Source organism: Varroa destructor, unplaced genomic scaffold (genome assembly GCF_002443255.2).
Source record: "Varroa destructor unplaced genomic scaffold, Vdes_3.0 BEIS01000002.1, whole genome shotgun sequence".
Taxonomy (NCBI): domain Eukaryota; kingdom Metazoa; phylum Arthropoda; class Arachnida; order Mesostigmata; family Varroidae; genus Varroa; species Varroa destructor.
Window position 1 is genome coordinate 18,357,071 of NW_019211455.1, and position 21,318 is coordinate 18,378,388.

Sequence of the window (21,318 nt, forward strand, 5' to 3'; positions counted from 1 at the left end):
ACGTTTACGGCTATCATGAGCTTCGAGTAATCGTTGGCTGTGGAAGATGTTCTAAATATATTGTGAGCGCCATTCTCTATTACACACACAATTATGGAGCAATCTTTACCATTTATTGCCTTCTACAAGTACTGTTTATAAACGTCTTTATATGATCCGTGCGCGCTTTGTACCAGCATTTGGCACTTTTCGCATTTGTATCGTTGTATCGTTGCCCAGTTCGAATCATTCGAGACAACAAGACGATACATTTATAACGTGTTCATTGCAGATTATGAAGTCCAGTCACTAAAAACAGATCTTAGCAGTTAAATAATAAACATCAAACAACCTGAACATACTATTAGACGCAGCCTTACGGATCTTCTGTCTGATTGTTATCTTTATATCACAAAATGCCTAGGCATGTCGGTACTGGATACGTGAGAGATGTGGAGAATTCGAAACTTTTCGCCCCCAGAATATTATTAGTAAAGCATAGATTAAATAAACCGTAAGTTAGACTGGGGACACTAAACGAAAACACAGGGCGATGAGTCTAGCAGACGTGCGTAACTGTTGATTGACACTTACCTCTAAGCAAGGAAAGACCAATCTAAATATATTCAAAGAAAATGTATGTATTTCCAAAGATTTACTGATATTTATATAACATTCTTAACTCACTAACAATCAGTAAATTATTGTCTTGCACCGATCTCGATATCACCACATATGACACATATATATTTTCTGTAGACCGTCTACTTATACAATAAAAATCGTTATTTATAAATAAATCACGATGATCGTGGTTTGTGTCAAAAACATAAGATTGTTAGAGGGCCTTATAGCTTGCACTATCGCACACTTTATGTAAGCTTCAAGCAAGCGAAAAAGCAGCCATACGTAAGCAGAATTTTCTCCAGTGCTGGATGCCCTGCTAGCCCCAGTGCGAGCATACCCCACGGGCGACCACTGTGCCAGGCGGGACAGAGGAAAATGCTACGAGTCAACGACGAGTAGATTGCATCGGTGTTGGTTTGTCCTTCCCATTGAAGCCAGCTCCCCTTATTTCTGACCATTCTCCATGTTCTGCTGCTATGTCCCAGGTTACCCTCAACCACCCCCGTCCGTCGGGGTGGCCGGTGACCTGCCAAACAAAACCAACTCGATCAGCCCTACCATTTGGTCATAAATCTTGCGGGTATCCTTTCCTTTGCTGGCTATGCATAGGCTTGCCTGTACCGCATCACTCCATCCTACTGGCAGGAGCAGACGAGACATAGACAGTGTTCAGCAGACTACGGCGTAGCTTGAGAAGAGCAGGAAGATCGGGTTTGGGGATAGCCGCCCCAAAAACCATCACTAGCGACAATCCCTAGTTTCCGTAGCCCGAAACTCTAGCTAGACTTTCCTCCTCTTTTGCAACGTTCTATCCAAGACCTAGTTGGCAAAAACTTTGCGATACATGACCACCATGCCAGGGGGTCCATTTCGTGGCCATACTTGCCCCTATCCGCGCAAGGGTGGGGTTATCGCAGTCACGTGAAGAAGGCACGGGCGTATTCGTAGCTAGCATGTCCTCAAAGCTTGTCGTAAGTCGACCTGTGGGCATGCCTCAGAGAGAATAAAAGAGAGAGCTGCTGTGTTGCTATAAACGCGGTGGTCGGCCCGAGGAAACAGTAGACTGAACTGGACCTGCTGGGGTTGAGGACTGCAAGAGTTTCTGGCGGCGGGTAAGAGGGGGTCTTGAGATGTCACAGGGATATCGCGAATGGGCCAGCAACGGGTGAAGACCTGAGTGAGTGAACGAGTGAACCAACAAGCGAAAGAAGAAGCCAACCAGCGAGAGAGCAAAGCTGGAGAAACGTTGCCACCGCCACTCTTCTCTTGTTCACCCCTATTCGGCTTCGCTGTTGTTGTCTTAGCGGGCTAATTATTGGCTACCTGATCGCATCTCACTCACAAGAGAACGAAGAAGGCGGAAGGAAGCGCAAGCAACTGTATCCTGCGTCAGCTTGCCTGCATCGCTCTGTTACTGCTATTGCTACCCTTCACAACATCCATCTGGAGTCTACGCAGCCCATCTCCGATCTAAGCCATCGAGGTACGCGAGAACAAAGAGGATTCACGCAGAGACGTCAGACGAGGCATTGTGTCATAGTATGCGCCTGGCAAAAACAGGAGAATCGGCAGCCAGTAAGTTTACGGTAGCCGGCAGAAGTAGAACGCACTGGCCGTTGGTTCCAGTAGCCGATCACTACTTTGGGAAGAAAAGGAGGAAAAACGAAGCTGGGCGAAGGCATCGCATGGTTACGGTTTTTCTATAACTCAACTACTTGACCGGCAGGGCCCATATGGACCAGGCAGATCTATGTCGGTCAAGTCAGGTTTATTTGAGTAGATGGGACATGTGACTGTTTGTAGGTAAGGAACGCCTTGGTTCAATCCGGGCTCATTCCTCAGTTTGCTCTCGTTCCTGCTATGAGCTTGCCGTTGGTTAAGGTGAGCTTCATATAGGCTAGATCAGTCTGGTCACTGTGTCAGTATCAAGGCGGACAGAACACTACATTCAAACAGTGATGCTAGGCATTTACTAGCGCGGTATTTGAAATAGCGTAGATAAAGCTTGCTTACACAAGAGTCTGCTCATAGTGGACCTAGTCGCGATAGTCGCATGGTTTTGTTGGAGCGTTACGCGGTTCCACATGAACCAGGCAGCCGGCTGGTAAGCCGCGGCAACGAGCATCAGACTCTGCAACAGGGCCGCTTCGACACTCCTCAGTCGCTAGAACTACTACTTAATGGCTGATCGGCTAGGTGGGGTGGGCTCCACGAGACTTAACCTCGACTTAACGAGAACGACGTGAGGCACATTGCTTTCAAGGGCTCACTTCTAGAGAACACGTCTCCGCATCTTCGGTAGCTGCTTGCAGCATCAAGGTATTGCTTCAGTGTTGGCCTATTCTTGGCTCCTCTCCATGCCTCGCCGACTCCTGAGGTCATGTGCCAAACTCAGTCTCATACAGCCTCTTGTAGGCGAAGCTAGCGAAGGCCTAGAAGACGAAGAGATTGACCGACAGCTTACCCCTCGCCGCTACCTACATTTCCATGTCAGAGCCAGTTCCCTTGTATCGTCGCATCGCAGTTGGCGCGTTCGGCCGGGACGACCGACCAGTACTCCTTACATCCACTCAAGTTGTCACCTCGAAAACATTGGTTATCGTTGCGCTGTTGTACTAGGATAACAGGATATAGGTCGACAATGCACAGGTAAAAGGTTACCATCTGTCTCCATTGTTCAGAAGGACAGACTAGATAAATGGCGCAGAAGCGGACTCTACAGCTTGTTAATAATTTAACGAGTTTTTCAGCCCAGCTATGAATCATACGCCTCATCGTTAGCCAAGTTCATATGTAATAGGAAGAATTACATTGCTCTCGTTTAGACGTGACAGTCAACTAGATAAAAATGTCGGAAAAAATTGCTTCGTTAATTATGCCTAGTGTTTTTTTTTTGGGGAATTATTTTTGTATGTTGCATGGTGTATAATATCGAATAGCATACAATTTATGTTGGATCTCGTTCTATTAGAATTTTAAAATATATTTTTTGTTTCCTTTCTATACGAAAACGTATCCAAGCTAGGATGCTACTACTAGAAGATTAAGCACATGTGCTCCTTCTTATGTGAATTAAAGTTCAATTACTTTTCTACCACCTATATTTGAAATGTGTCTGCATCTAATTGGAGCGTCAGGGTAGGTTGTACTAGGTCACGATCTATGCAGAGGAGTCTAAAAGATTATTAATGAAATTAAAGACTTAGACCAAGCACTCCAAGCAGCAATACATCAGAAGAGCCCAATTTATCCTCTGCCATCGCCAAATCCCTTCGGGTCGCATGAATATGCCTACAATTTTCTCTTGTATTCTATCTTTTTCACGTGCGTGAGCGTCTACCTCACCTGTCGTCGGCTAGGACCTCTTGAGGCGATGTGATAAGAACTAGCCCTGTTACCATGAAAAGTTCTTTAATTGTCTCAACAGAAACATGAGGAGCTACCGATAAAAATGTCGAAGAATATTCGAAACCATCAACATATGCTTACACAATAGGTCATTATGACTCACCTCACCAAATTATACTAGGGGATGTTGTGTTACCATGCTAATCATGAAAGGAATCGTTGGCTATTATTTATTTCAAAACATATTTGAAACTTTCGAGTCTACAATACTGTCTGATTTATCCAGATGATAAATCAGGTACAATGAACTTCCATGTGACTGGGACGTACATATAAAAAAAGACACCTCGATCTCTTTCCACGTTTATATTAGAAAAATCAAAGCAGACGTATTCGTTTAGGATCCTACCTAAACGTTCGTACCGTCTCCGATAGCTTCTTTTTAACGTTTAAAGGTCTATGTTCGAGTATTGCAATCGACAATCTGCTACTGCCTAGTAAGGAAGTTATTCACTTCAATAGTTGTTCATACTTAGTTTCACCCATTTTTACTTACACAAGATTAACTTACATCCTATATAACAGCTTAAAACAGATACTTATTACTATAGGCCTGTGCGTGAATTTTCTTCTGAGCCGTTTAGCACATGGCTTGCGTCTTGTACGACGTCCACCTCGTCAAGGACAGTGAAGGCATCTCCCCCCCCCCCCCCCCTGCATTTGAAATAGAACATGCTGTACATCGGAAAATGGCAGAGTCCACATCCGGCTGTCTATTAGGTAAAAGCTAAACGAGACAACAGAATTCGCCAATGTCTTCCGAGTTCCTACCGTCGTTCCGATGTCCATCCGAAAAGCGAACGGAAGCATGGCCAATTCGTCGATTTCCGTCATTTCGAATCCGTTCCAATGAATACCCGAGCCAACCAAGTTAGTCAACGCCAAGCTGATTACCTCGTTTGAAGCGGCCGCTGACGCTTTCTTCACATAGAAGGCAACATCATCAATCTTGCTATTGCCTCCGCTACTGCTGGCGGCGGTGACACACTTATTTGAATTCGTAGAAACTCTTTCGAAGTCGCCTATGTCTGAGTACGCAATCTGTATGTTTCAGTTATATCTTCTTCATGTGGCACAATCGTGACCATTCTGCTCATCCGTACCACTGCTTTACGCCTTATTCGGCCATTATTGCGCTGACACGACGATGACGAGGTTCCCACTTCTAGTCACTACTACTAAAATCACTGAGATGAGGTAGGGCATTACAATGGGCTGTTATACGCTTCCTTGCTATATTCAGAGGCTTTTTACAGAGCCCCGAAAGTATGCGTTCGAATCTCCCGGGAGAACGAAGATGCACCGTGGCCTGCAGCGGCGGCGCTCTGCTAGGCAACTTCAACTACTATCACAATTACTGTTTCTATCTTATCGTGATCTAACCTAGAAAACGGCCGAAATTTTGCAAGCTAAAAGAGTTGGACGTAGTAGTATTTGCGAGTCTAAATATAGTTTTTTTTGTGTTTTGCAACAACGCGACTGCTCGTGTTACGGCTTCGTTTATCTCTCTCTCGCTGTTAGACTTCTCGGACTTGGCCTAGAGTTGACCTACACCTAACTGTTTTCTTTCGTTTGTTGGCCTGACAGGCGTGACAAAGCTTCCAAGTCGTACCGGCAGGTTCCACCGAAACCACGCCAGGCCAAGAGAGATACAGTCGGGCTCCATGCATAGAAGGGCCCTGCAGCAGCTTTACTGTCTTAGGACGTTTCGTGGACAAAGCAGAAAGACCAGCAACTCGAGGGCGGCAACAGAAGGCAATGTTCTTGCTATGACAATCTCTCTCATGAGCACAACAAGCCCAGCAGGAACAAACGACAAATTCAATCAGAGGTGTTTGAACTGAGCGCAGAGACGCAGCAGGTCACAGTGCGACATCAACACAATAACATACCACGTAAACCTCCCACGAGCGCTAGCGAGGTCGCTGCATCTATGTACCGCTTGCCTCTTGCCTCATGTCTCTTTGTGTTTTTCGAACAAGAGCCGAAGCGATGGGCCGACATTCGATAGGGGGCAACGGTAAGCGGTTTGCTCCTTTTTCTCCTCTTCTATTTCGACTAGCATTCTGCTGTCCTTGGCTCTGTTCACTTGGATGGCTACTCTAACCTCAAGCAAAAGGCGGACAGTAGCTGTGTTCTTCTTGATGCCCCCTGTCCCCAGGAGATGTGAAGGATTTGCAAAATCGGCAACCTGCTCTAAAGGCAGAAAACCGCTAAAAGAGGTCGCTGAATGAGTCAAACGTAAAACAGGTAATTTGGAACGTCAATACAAAAAAAAAGTAGGCGGATGCCAGCGATGAAGCACCCGCACAACAAAGGCGCTATGGATATGCACACAAAGCAACAATGACATCTTGTCTCCAAGATTACGGATAATAGTGGCAGGATTGTACGGGTGGGTGATCCTGCTACAGTGATCGATACCGAAAAGTAGCCTTACAAAGCCTCATACTACTTGACATGAATCCATATCCTGTATGTCATGTCTTTGGTACAGTCGCTTTTTTCCGGTTATAAGTTAATAGACTTGAGTGTATAGACTATTCTATATGCATCATCTAGTGAAAGACTTAAGGGCTTGTATTTTGTGTCAAAAAAAAAATCGTTGTTTCATCTGCTGCGAACGAGATCTGCATGAAACGACTCAGTGGGCAATAGTTAAGAAAAATCCGTTCTGACGCATGCGCTCGCGCCTGTAGAACCCTACTTTCTTGGTACAATCGGTGAAAGAGCTAATTACTTGACCCAACACGGACAATGGACGCGACGACTACCCTAAATCATAAATAGCATCATTTCAGAAATATTCACTCGTAACGTGTTACTGTTATTGAAGTGCAGTCAAGCGTCACGTATTTTGAATTTAAGTTTCTCAACTTGTAATTGAGACATGCAAAAGTAAAACTGCACGTTTTGTCTAACATACCTCACGGCCATAAGAACTGCGCGCCACGTCAGCCATACAAATACATCATAGACATATTAAAAGCAGGTAATAGCGTACTATTTCAGGCCAATATATAGGCGTCTTCAAAACATCAGTACTGTTAGTAGGACAAAATGTGAGCTAAATTCAAAAGGCCCAAATTATAATACGTACATTTCAGTCAATATGCAATAACAATAGGAAGATGTAATCATTGTACATGCACTCCGCTAAACAAAGAAATGATTTTACTAGCAGATTACCACAGAATAGCAAATGCTGTCCTTAATAGCGTATAAACTGGCACACAGTTATTACTATCTCTATTATCCACATGTGCTGTTAACTGGATCGTAAACGTAAGACACGTAAGAAAACGTCAGCGTAAGATCATGAAAGCATGATGTAAAAGTAAGCTTAACATCAAAATATACCTGTATATGAATACTGCGTGAGTGAAGACACTAGCCCCGTAACCTTGCCCGGCGGCAGAAACCTAAACCTTGCAAACTTTATGAGATTCTATAGACATATCATTCATTGCAGTTTCCTAGTTCGTAAATAATGGACGATGATTTGGATACGTTTATAACGAATCAAAAACACTAGCCAACGGCTAAAGTAATGATCCCCGCTTAGTTAGAATACGATGTTCTATTTATTGAGATAGCGGCAATTATTATGGGTTCTTCACGCTTTAGCTACCTACTGTAGCGTTTGATAAATAAAATGATTTATTGCACTTTAAATATATTTGAAAATTGTTCTTTTTTTCTTTTCGGTTTGGCTTAACGGCTATCACGCGCTAGTATAATAAAGCTATTATAGGCGTTATAGTAGTCAAAGTCCTGGCTCTTGCCTAGACGAAATAGTCTGGCGCAAGGTGATAATGACTTGAGCTCTCGTCGCTTTTCCTAGCAGTGTTGAAGCACTTGCCAGACTAGATCAGGGGCCGAGAACGTTGGTGAAGATACACCTGTACACTGACGATTTGGTCTTAAGGCCTCTTAAGACGTAGAGACGTGTCTACGTCGTTCATTCAAGGCGTCGTCGAACATGCACTAAATTCTCAGCTCAGCAAAGCAAGGCGCACTTGTTCATCGTCTCCTTACCACTGCATTGCTTGTTGCGCCTAAACCTGCGTCGCCGGTTCCAACTGGGCCTGCAAAAAATGCATTCAAGCAAACGTATAGTTGAAATCAGCCCCAGTACTTTCGAGACAAGGGGTAAAAACAGTGATGAGTGGACAGAGCCACATCACAGAGATAGCCACGTTCTGACCTGTCCTGCCGATCACAGTTTTAATCATGGGCAGTTTATTTGTAGCAGGAAACGACCGAGTCGTTAATATCCCTCAGATACGGGAAAATATGCCAAAGGTACCGTCCATTAGAATGCAATCACGTGTCGTTCCTAATTGATTTACGTACGTTGTGGCTATTCAGGGTCACTTCGTTTGCATATATTTTTTTTACCTTTTTTCATGTTATCATTTATAACTATGATGTTGTGTTATCTTCATACAAACACGAGACGATTGATAAAAGCAAAACCCTTAAGTGCCTTTACGTGAGCTCTCATGTATTATGAATATTATAAGCGAATGTTAGTTACGCAACGTTAGTTTAATATAATAGAAGCCGTTTACTAATAGAGATAGTGGACCATTTATATGGTCTACTGTCGCTCTATTAGTTACAGTGGGCCTACTCTTCATACCTCATCAACTTTCAGAACCCCTGCAAACGATATGAACGCCACAGGCTGCAAATGAATACTTCCGGTCCACTGTCTTTAATGATACATTTGTTTACTTTATATTAAATTTCGTATGTACATATGTTTACAAATCGACAGAAAACATCTCGATTTGTCAGCCAGACACCTGACTTTGCTTAACTCGTATAATTGTTGGACACAATCTTTCAATAATAACATCTTACAAATGAGTTCCGGTAATTAACAACTTTCTTTATTCATATAAGTTATGTATATAATAAGTTTTAGTCAAAGTTTCAATAAAATTTTTGGCGATCCGCTATAACAAAATGTTAAGAATTAACACATCGTATTCTTGAGGTGGATGGCGGGGTGTGGCATCGCTTGATATTATAATGAATTATAGGTTTTCGACAAACCTACTTACAATATAACGAAGTACCTACGATAAATGCTAACGGGCGTCCGAGTTCTATTTTTGTTGACTTTAGCACAAACAGACTTTGAAGGGCTTTAACATTTTTACCACTGAAGATAAACACTATTCATCGGTCGCAGCTAAGTACACTTTGTTTGTTGTAAGTATTTGGAATATCTATTATATTATTGCCAATGCCAAGATCTAACGTCCAACCCAGTTAGCCTTGGCAGTCGAGTAATAACCGCTAACGCTGAATAATCCAACACTGGTCCTTAGTTGCCTTTCAGCTAGGTAGCTTGAACTTTATCGAGTTCAACGCGGCTTTTCAACAACAGGTGTTGCAAATACGTCAATCCTTTCTTCGGATCCAATCTAGTGACAGATATAGAACAAACCGAAATACATTGCAAATAATGCCTAATCCCGCCAATTCATTTGAAGTAGGGCTTATATTTTTGGATATATAGAGAGCAAATGAAGTTTTTGTCCCAGAGATACGGTACGTGGGGATATGAATACGCACACAAAACAACATGACCTCCTTTCCAGGAACCATAGGAACCGCTCGGCGATTAGGCCTATGTTTTTCCTCATAGAAAATGCAAAAGCAAGTATTTTATTGATAGGTCCCGTATGAATCGCGAACGAATTGGGTGAGTGAGTATGTTTACTCCCCAAAAAGTATTTGTCTCATCATCAGCATCACATACGTGTTTCAAATCGTCACTTCTATATGTATATGTGTGTGTGTGTGTGTGTGTGTGTGTCTATTTGTGTAAATCATCAAAGCCCACCTGACTGACCCGTGTGTAACTCATGGCTCCACAGATAACATTATTTAAACTTATTAAAGGAAACACAAAGAGATGCCCTTATAGGTCCACTTGGATTTTAAACGACCGCACCAACAGCCCGAACGCATCTCGAATACAGAGGCGTCTCGGCCATCTCACATTAGAATCTATCGTTCTACCTCTCTCTATCAATGACGGACATTTCCATTTGAAAAAATATAGTCATAGCATACAATATTAGATATATTTAGTATATGCACTACGTATAGGAATCCAGTCAGTGGCCTTCTTATTCTAAATATACCTACGATTTTTCTAGATAGTTCAAGGGCAAACATCTTCGGCATAGTCGAGCTTAGCACAGTACATGCGTCTCTATCGCTCCCTTTTAGCGATTACCAATAAAACAACCCCAGAAAACAGTTACAACAGACCAAAGCCCTAATCATCTTAGCCCAGCCGCTGCATCCAGGCCACCGTTGCTTTTTTTTTTACTTGATACTAACGATGTACGAGTTACGTAGCCCTCGATTTAGCTTGGTGAGCTGCTACCGCAACCAGTATTGCGCGAGGACGAACAAGCGTATTTTAACTTTCGTCTTTTTCGCTTGCTCAAACTCTCTTGACAAATTAAACTATTGCCCCCTCCAGCTTTTCGTAAGGGTCAAGCGTTGGCGCGGGCAGACGTCGCCGCGGTTACAGCCGACGACAACATAATGAAGATGACCAACTCCGTCGCTACACTGTACCTACAGGAAACTGCTACAGAAGAGATCGTAGACGGAACCAACGCGGTGCTCTTGTAAGTAACGATATGCACACTGCCTTGTGCTGTCCGGGCAACTATTTTCGAAAGGCTCATCCGATGCTGTTGCAGGGGCCGCGGGAATCATTGAATCTGCTATTTGGCCCTTGCTTCCTTGCTGAACCCTCTTTACTTTCATTCCTACTGGTGCGAGAAACTAGCAAGTCGATGGCGTTTAGGGGCCACAGCGTGACCGGATGTTTCCTGTCTTCTATGTAGTCTTTGTCCGAACAGGGCGGGAATTAACCTCTGAGTAGAATGGAAATTCAGAGAAAAGGGGGATATTGAAAAGAAACAATGGACTCAGAGCCCCCGACAAGCCTGGCTTATTTGCTCTCTTCCGTGATCTACTCTCTTACTATTCCAGTAGCATCAAAGACATTCTTGTCCTCTGTTCATCACAGGATCCTCATAATAAAAAGCATCGGGACAACAGGTGGACAAGGGGCACTCATTGAAGGCTAGTTTGCCAGTATAGGGGTGCTGCACTCTAGTGATGGTAGGTGGGGATGAATGCAGAGGGCGGATTTAAGCACGGTAATACCTGCCTTGGATCCCATGTCTGATCCTGTACCATGTGCCATTGACAATGGTTAAGGGTTTGTAGGCAATGGCATAGCGCTGAATATAGGCTCAAGTCAGATCTCAAGCGTTGGGGCTTGAAAATAACATGAACATGCATGCGAAACTATGATGACGTCAGCTAATAATAGGTGAAAGCTCTATTTAGCAACGCATGTGTAAGGGTTTGTAAAATACATTGAAAGCCGCAACATAATATGTCAATAGCTAGGTACATGGCAAGCTCGTTCTAGATAGGGAATTTTCTGTGAACCAATTTTCATCAAAGAAGAAATGCTATTATAATTTTTGTTATATACGGACCTTAGTAGCTTCATTCTTGAATAAATGATACGGCTGGGCAGGCCGAAAGATAAACTATGTAGAGGCATGAAATAAATAAAAACCAGCTGTATGCAAACGCATGAAATACATAATACACCATGGTAAAATGGTAACCTTTTAACCATACTTAACTCTACTTACCGTTTTGTAGCCACTAGAGAAATAGGTTTTTTAAACTCCTTAGGCTTTAAAATGTTTCAGTGATAAAATGAAAGGCAGCCATTTTTCTTCTTGATCTTTCAGATGGGCGATTAAGACTGAGCTTTTTTGCCGTTGAAAAAATGAAAACGAAGTATGTGTGCTTGCTGTGTACAATTATTAAACGCGCATTTGTTAACGAGACTACCGAATCTTCATAGTGGATGTAAGCGAATGTCGTTTCCAAACAAGAATAATACTTTCCGCTTTATAAAGCAAATCGATTTGAAGATAGCGTATACGCATCATCTATCTTACTGCTTTACTAGAAATCGGTGTATAAATATAACACTGTTCCGTATAAAAAAAACAACAACAAAAATAGTACACTTTATCCTTTTATATTCCTAGACAAATAAAGTGATATTGAACAGTCACGCAGCAGCCTAACACTATCAGTTGATCGCAAATCACACTCTTCGGACTCAAACACAAACTTGGTCCTAAAGGAACGATATGATATTCATACTGGCGTTGCCCCTTCGGCGTACCAAAGTCATAGTCGTGTACCTATTTTAGGCAAGCCCACAAACACTACCATCGTGATCTCGGCGAGTCAGTAGTCCAAACCAACCGATGATAAGTTAGTTTTTCATGAGCCGGGGAACCTTGAGGGTACTCAATCCACAAGCACAGCTTCCGAGCACCACAATTTGGTGCTGTTGTAGCAGAGTCTCTTTTTTTTTTTCTTTTTTATGAATACTATGATTTCACATAAATAGGCCAACAACGTTACTGCTGTACCTCTACACGCACTATCTAAGATTTATCAATATATAATAAGTGAATTCCATTGTACATACACGTGTCCTTGACATAATAGCGAAGACAAAGAAAGCCTGATTTTTTTATTTAGTTAATATTTTTTCTCTACCTGGTAGAGTCGCTGACGTTGATAGCATAAGTTTCATCTCTAATTAAAAAAAGAATAAGCATCGGATTGCTTTGCCACTATTTTCACATATGATCTGTAAGGATGGCTATAGGGTTTGTAACCTGTCCGAATATAGTCATTTTTCGTTATTTTTTTTTACTCATGCTTTTTTAATAGGATGCTATTTACCGAGTTCCGCTCGGTGTTTCGCTAAGTAGGACTCGCCTGCACTGCTCTTCAACAATCTGCTGGGCCTATAGCGACGTCAGCATGAATGCAATTTTAAGATCCTTGAAAGGAACGGGCGGCGGCAGCTCCATAACGGCTGTGTTCGCATTACTGCTCAGACACAGAACTTTGCCCGATGTACCCATCCAGACCTGTATCGTGGGGGACTGTTACCACTGGAAGAATGTCTCGGCTCTCGCTTCTGTTTTTCAACATCAGGCCAGTTCATTCAGCCCTGCTGAGGGCTTTGCGGAGTTGTGGGAATAGGGGGCCCCACCATCAATTTCTCTCAAAATCCCCGAGCAAACAGCTCCCCGATGTGACATTGGGGCGCTGTTCGCCTTTTTTTTTTTGTTTGTATTTTCGTCTTCTACTTTATCCTTGGCCTACGTCTCCGACACATTGAGCACGTTTTTGTCTGACATGTGAGGTTCCGTGTGGTCTACGAGTGTTGAAGCCTTCGGTGGCCTGTCGGTACAGTTCCTTGCGCTGTTGCTGCATGTGTGAGGCTTGTGATATCGTCTTTTGAGACCGTTTAACGTATTGCTATAGTTGAAGTTCTGGCAACGAATCACAATGCCATTAGGCTGCTACACGGAGCGATACGCTTTGTCGTGCTGAGTATGCCCTTACGGTGCTTTTTTGTTCTGATACACATCGGTAGAGCAGGCAGTACTCCACCTTTTAGCCATCGGCCGGCCACGCACGCTGACCGTCGAGCAGCAGGAATGCTTTGTTGCATCTTCACGCAAGATGTGCGCAAATGTAATTATATGCGTAAATTTAGGTATTATCGTATCGCATGCAATGCACAAGCGGACTTAGCCTTCTAAGCGACCGGTTCGCGAGAGGCCTTAGCGGCTGAGCTATAGACACTTACTCCGTGGTAACTTATATCTACAAGAACAGGGTGAAAATATATAGATCCGCAGACAGCAAACTTGACAACCCCTTGAAAATGAAATATGACGTCACCGTCACACACAACGAGCTGCCGCCGCCGGCGCAGCTCAGTGTTGATGCTGATTTATAACTGATCCCGAGCCTGCACGGTGTTTTTGTTGCTGCTAATACATTCTCGTAGCGACACGGTTTCGAGGGACGAGACGGGCAGAACGGACGGGTGCCCCAGACCAACAGCGAGGGTTTCTCGGTTCGTTTGAGCCAACACCATCTTTGGTGCGAGGTTAGCTGACTGGCTCACGGCAATGAGTCCATTCACTATTGAGACGCAATAGAGAGTCAACAGAACCGCGTCGACAGCGCGGGACGGCGAAAAGCATACTCCCGCGTAGACCACAAGAATAAAGAGCTAAATCAGGAAAAAAAGAAGAGAAGGGAAGGGAAAGGAAAAGATGGTGGCGCGCCGAAGAAAGCCTTTGCGAACCAGATAAACAGGAAAAGTGCCGGGTGATTTTGCACGACCTCACTAGTGAGTCGCTTCACTGCTAATAAATAAGGTTGACGAGAACAAGTGGTACATTATTGATCAGAAAAAACGACAAAAAGAAGCAACAGTAAAGCTATGAGAGCCGATGGACGTTGAAACAGCAGCAGTGGATGGGAAGTGGCAGAGCCAAGTAAACACATCCAACGATAGCGTTCGACACGGTGAGGCAATAGTGATATGACAATGGGAATGCGCATGTCTGCATTTCTATCTGCCCGGCGCTGGTCGATTCGCGCGATACGGCTCTATCGTACGTGTTAGCTAAGGCTACAATGTATACCCTGTATTCGTGCAATGGCACCGTATACTGCTATATATGTATAGTAAGTTGTACACATATGTTACATCATAGTATTCAACAAACCGGTGAGTTAAACTGTATGGCCTTTATAGACCTTACAAGCTTGTGTCAAAGCCGCATGCAAAGCTCATGCGGCGTCAGAGCAAGGCAAAAACGTCTTTTTTTAAGCGAAAAACCAATTCTAAATTAATTTGGTGAGCGGAAAATTGCTAACGTTTCACTACCATACGGCGAAAATACTTACCATCAAGCACACAACACGCATATGAAATGCTGACGCATAAAACAACTTCTGACGTCATGTTTTGCGTGGTATACTTACCTTTCCTATATTTTGATTGCTCTTTACTTTTCTTTTTTTTTTTCAAAATATCTACGTAAAATGGCTCGCTCAGTCAGGTTTTTATCCTAAGGTTGGTTCACACGCGTCTACATTAACAGCCAGGGCTTGATCGGTCGCTCCAGAACCAATGCTAAGATGGCCTAAATAACTTAGTCCAACGAGAGCCACACTCAGCCAGACTCTCGTTTAGCTTTCGGCAGATGACCAAACCTGGGCACCAACCAAATGCTACCTGTGAGATGGAGAACTAAAAAAACATGAAAGGAACCAACAAGGGTGTGGCAGCACGGGCGGAAAATTGCAGGAAGGACGATGCTGCCTGGGCCGTACAGGCCAGCCAGGCTGACCCACCTCGAGTCGACCCAACAATCTAGTGAACATATGGTCGATGAAGGTTCAGTCGTCAGAAGGAGGACTTCGTAAAAAAATCTCGGACCAACTTAAAGCTGTCGTGACCCTCTCTTGGCCATTAGCTCTCTTGATGCAAAAATTGGTTTAGGCCTGTTATTCTATATTATCAGAGCATTCGATTTAACTAAGCCATCCGTTGTCAAATCTGATTAGAGTGTGTGATAAGAACGCTGTGTGTTCATAGACACATCTGGTGATTTTGAAATCGAATATTAAGCTACATTGACTGTTAACTGTGTATTGTGTAATAAAAGCTCATAATAATCAAAGATGTTGCTACGTTATGCAGTGCACGTCAAACATTCTGCATTAAGTCCTTTTCTGAAAAGACAGTCTGGTCACTTGATAAATTTAGCAGGGTTCAGGCTGATAACGTTTTCCATTACTGCTTGCAATCAACGCATGAAATGCTGATGAATGAAAACTGAATGAACGAAAGATAAACTGCTATGTTAATAATCTCTAGGTCCTCAGGTAGAGCTGCCAAGCGGTTATATACCTGTTGAATACAATGGGTCATTGAGCCCAGGTTCCAGCTTATTTGTGAGGGCTGTTTGGCTACTGCGCTAACCGCTATTGCGGTTCGTCCGTCCGTCACATAGAGCCAACTGTCATTGCCCCTTGTCGACCCGCTAGACTTCGTCTCCCTTTTGACCCGAAGCCCCCCTTTTAGCTCTTTTCTCGTTTAAGCCAGCACGAGAACAGCCCTTCTCTCGAATCAGGAAACGGCCCGAAAAAGTCTGACTTCTTGGCCTGCTGGTCATCCTCTTTTCCATAGGGGTTGCCCTTTCACCGACTACCGCAAACCATCTCTGGGTTTTAGTAGCAGGCTCCTTCTCGGAGCAGAGCCCTGTCGAGGCCAAAAGGCTGCTTTATGTCAGTCAGTCAGTCCATTTGGTTTGTAGCCGACTGCGTCCGTTCACTGCTTTCTAAGCACCAACCCGTGCGATGGTTTCGGAGCGTCTGTTTGCTTCGTCTTGAGTTTTTGTCCGTTTGGCCCCTGTACGACCCACCTCTATCACAGGGCAAGCATTAGGCCAAGCTCGTAGCCGTTGACAGTCATCGAACTAATCTAGTGTGAAACTTCGCATCGTTAGATCGTTGAATCTTGTCCCTTTTTCGTTCACTTGCTCTGTTTTTATCTTTTGCTACTTCCTGATCACAGACAGAATACGAGAGGTCGAAAATAGCCTGTAAAAGGATAGGCCCTGTCTGGCTATACTGTTTCAGCAATCTGTTCATTTTTCCCTCTTCTGGGTTCTGCCCTGATAGCAGTAGAAGAAAGTTTTAGGTCAGGATCGAATGGTTCAGGTATTGCGATACATGATCACATGCAGTGTACCGCTAGCGATGGCGCGCAGCGGCCTCTCCACCTGCCTTCAAGCCGTCAGGTTGGTCGTGCAGGCTGCCTCGTTCTTTTGTATATATCTACAGTATTGCGACTTTTCGCCCGGTCGGTTGCCCATTTGCCCCTTTATCGCTCTCAGCCCTTTGCCCAGAGTCCCGCTTTTCTCAACCAATCCACAATGTTATGTCATTTCATCGTTTCACCAGACTACAACGTCGCTTGCTTCGACGATCTAAGATCAGTCTGATCGACCCTCTTCCATCAGTCGACGGTCATCACAGCAACCGCAGACCGATGAGGGCCGTCAAATGGTTGTCATGCCTGTCGCCAGATCCTGCTAGCCGTTTTCCATTGGTCGTTGCTTGTGGTCTAGCCTGGTCGTTGTCTGGCGCTCCGGCTTTGTCGTTCGCTTATGACCAAGTTGTAAAAGCAAGCAACCGCATGACACCGATGGAATCGAGAAACGAGACATCCACAACAGCAACAGGACCAACAGCAATCTCAGGAATAGCAGTGGCATCAATGACTGGCGTCCAAAAATTACGACAACTCTTCGACATCGTGCTCAGCCAAACTAAAGCGATAGGGAGGATGGCGCAGCGATTCGCTCGGTAGCTAGCGCTGCGTTAGCGCCAGCCGCTGCGGTCAGCCTTGCGAGGCCAAGGCTCCGGGCCTCACTGAGCCTGACTCGCCCATATAGTATATTGGACTGTCTCACAAGCCTCAGCTAAAGGGACCACGAGAGACCACTATCGAGCGCTTAGCGTGCTTGCCTCGCTCGCTTGACCGCTACGTACCCCATAGCTGTCGCTGCGATGGCTTTAGGAGTTGCTGCAGCGACGCCTCTTTCTCGACCGCCACTACGAAGCCTGCCCTGTAACCGAATGCCGGCAGCAGCCACAGAAGAGCAATATATGATAGCAATATGAATCCTTCTTACTAAACTAATCCTGTACTTCTATCCACTCTTTTTCTTTTTTTCTCTCTCTCCGTCAGCCTAGCTCTCGTCATAGAGTCCTAGTCGTCATCGTGGTCCTCTGCGGTTTTCATCCACGGTGTCCACCGTCAGCGCCATTACGACCGGAGGGACCTCTACTCGCATGCGACCAGCACGCTGTCCGCAGTTAGCTGTTCGGGCAGTCGACCACGACGAAAAGCTGCGACGTTTACGAGCTGCACTCGGCCCAGCTCCGCTTCGTACCCCAGCCTTCGTTCCCGCTGTCGTTCGAGAAGTTCTATCCCTACAGACCCATACAGACGAAAGCATCTCACGTTCTTTCTATCTCTTTCACTGTGTTTCTTTATCGGCGTTATGCACACAGATGCGAGCACTTCACTGCGTTGCTCCCGTCCTGTCATGAGTACAGGCATAGATAAATAGATCGAGATATCTACGTACTTTGACGGATAATCACGAACGCGCGGGGTGAGGCACTATTCAAGGCATGCCGGCCAACATGTTGATGTAACAATATGTCGCAACAAGAGCCCGGGCGTTGTTGAGAATAGTGTCAGGCCATTCAAAATTAAGATTATTCTGATATTATTATACAGTATAGTAAACCGACGCGTAGGTTATTGTTATAGTTAACAGCTTATCTGTTTTGTTTGAAAAAGCGTCCAGTGGTACACCTTCCTTAGAGACAGAATTCTGACCTTGATATTTTCTAAGGTAGCAAGTACATTACGCATATGATACAAACCGTAACTTCCGGCGAAAATACCGACGTAAATACACAATGCCCGGTGCACAGGGCCGTTTAAAGCCGTACAAAGATACGATACTTCTCGATCCGATAATAAGTTCTAAAATAGCTAAACATCAGTTCGAGATCACAGTTTATATCGAGAATAAACCTGCTGGTACATTCATCGTTAGGGAAGAAAACAATGTCCCAAATTGAACGGCTATTAGAGGCGGCTATTAGTCGGAGCCCTTAGGCTGCGCCCCTACAGGTTATGAAGGTGCACAGTATCGTTGACTTTTCAAGAAGCCTTTAGGCTTTTCGTTGTTTTTTTCTTGTCGAAGTTTCGAAAATATTTTGTTCTCAACTCCGAAACAAGTATATTGATCATGTGACTATTTCGTGTTCAGTCGGGCTTCTTCGAAATTTTGCTTCGTCTGATTCGAGGCGAACTATATGCGTATCATTGTTAGACGATCATTTACGATTCCCGCTAGCCATTGAGTGCGTTTCGGCCGTCGGACGGTTGCCATTGGATAAACATCTAGCTTGAGGTAGATGGCAGTGGGAAAAAACTTTTAAGGGCTATCATATATAGTCAGGCATATGTTTCTTAGAGATTACACCTGGAACGCGTGTGTGTCCTGGTAAAAAAACATATTCACATAATTTCAGTATTTTAGTCAATATCGAAGTGAGATAATCAACTGAGCCGTCGTTTAGAATTATGCGTAAGATGGATGAGGCACTATGGTAGGCAGCTAGAGGACGTAACGACGTAGTCTGCACCATTTAGGATCAAAAGAATTGTTTTTCTGCCGGTTACCTTCAGCTCAGTGGCATATGTTGAAATCCTCTTTTCCTTCCCAAAAAAAATAGGATAATGCTTCACTATCCATTTTTATCTGAGTTGTCTGTAGCCATCCCCTGTTATATGATGATTATACCAGTATTTCCGGTACTTCGTACCCACTAATGAAGCTGATTTTTGAGGAAGACACAGAAACCTTTGCTTTCTAGTTATGTTTTACCCACGATAAATGAATATGTGCTTATGTTTGACTAACTATAGCTCAGTCAGCTGTAAGCTAGTCAACTAATGTGTAGTTACAATGTGCTGAATTTCTATTTGCATTATGGTTAAAATTGAATGGCACACCTACACATGTTTGTACGAACATGTATCACATAGATGTAATCAGAAGTGAGTCTGAAATTTTTCAATGGGAAAATGGAAAGAGAAGACGATCCGAGATTTTGTCATCAGGTTTTTCGTAGGATTCGCAATTTTCATCGCTTAGGATGCCCCCCTTTAAACAATTGACTATTTTTGCTCTCTTTAAAAAACGTATAAACGTAGCTATTCTGTAACAATCATTATACAGATGACCGTTCAAAGAGTTGTGTGTATAAACTTGTATGGACTAGGACAATAGCTATCAGATGCAGGTATTCATGTCATTGCCATTCTTGTTACAATAGCGGTTGATATCTTTATCCGCTATTTGATCGGCTGTATTTGTTTTAGATTACCTAACACCTATATAGGTAATTGCATCTTCGAACCTGACCAGTTCCTTGTTTTAAAGGCTCAGTGCCTAATATCATAGCATTTTCTGAGAACATGTACCTTTACCCGTCATACTGCCTCGTATTGGATCGATCATTGTCATTAGGGTTGCCACTACAGATACAGAATATTGATACATCAGTTACGTCGCTGATGCAGGCACAAACCAGTGGCTTTTAACATTTTTAGCCATAGGTTTTACCGTGGGTATTTTGCCACATCATTCTATTTTTTGTGTCTGTTATTATTATTATTATTATTATTAACAAGCTGCCGTCGAAGCGTTTGTTTGCTTTCGCACTTCCTTTCACGTCTTTGACCATCGTTGTTTGTGCGTACGGCAAACCATGTATGGCCTTCACCGATGATTGGCACTAGATTCGGCACTTTAGCATCTCTTCTATGCTGCTATTCACCAGTTCGCTGTCGTCGCACAGCGTTTTACCGACAATAGAATACACGGAGTGTTCCCCTGGGGACGCCTCACCTCTGATCGTATAGGGACTGGTGATGCGATGGGGGAAGACAGCACGATCTTGGGCAGTCAGACAACCGCATAACAGCTTCTGGGAATATCTCACGGGAGATCTTCTCTTAACAATGAGCGTATCCTAGACGAGTCCGGGACGATTCAAGCATCAAGTTCAAGCTATTTCATATGCAAACACAACATCTCCCGCCCACAAACTGTGTCCCCATACGGAGAAGCTGCGTCTTGCTGGAAAGTGCCCCAACAAATCCTGTCTCTAGCATGAAGGGGGTTGGAGAAGCAAAGGAGTGGTCCATACAACTCGGTCCGTTGCCGTAAAGATCCACCAGTTTAAGAAACGATCGGGGAGTGCCAAGTGCTTCATGGACTCGGGCCGGCAATGGTAGGTCCTCAACTGACGATGGGTCTGCATCATACATAAGTCCTATTACTAAAAAAATATACACTATAACGGTCAATGAGTGAAATCTATTGCAAGTATAAGTACGGACAGCTTTGTATCCATAATGTTTTTAGTTTATTTCACAGAGCGACTGTTAGGCGCGTGTATATTAAGAAACTATTAGAAGTTGAGTATATCAAATGTTTCGAGTGTGTAGTAATCCGAAGTCTCTGTTTTTCAAACATTGGTCGATGGCTTGCATTTCACTTCACAAAATTTTCATACATTCACCTCATGTTTAACTCGTGGTGAACACGTAAACTGCTTTCTATCTATTCCATATTTATTCTGACCTAATAATGTATTTTGCATATTAGAAAAAAATGTGTTTAAAGTCAAAGTACAAGAAACAAGTGAAATGTATACAGCAATACTTTTTAAATAACATTTGTA

At 43.8% G+C, this 21,318-nt stretch overlaps 1 long non-coding RNA gene across 1 annotated transcript in view; it reads left to right on the top strand.

Moving 5' to 3' along the window:
- LOC147757468 (uncharacterized) overlaps positions 1-7,922 on the top strand; it is a 116,679-nt gene extending 108,757 nt beyond the window's left edge. The window contains exon 3 of the long non-coding RNA XR_015321831.1: positions 5,602-7,922. This is a non-coding gene — a long non-coding RNA (uncharacterized LOC147757468). The remainder of the gene's footprint in view (positions 1-5,601) is intronic.
- Positions 7,923-21,318: the final 13,396 nt, after the last annotated feature.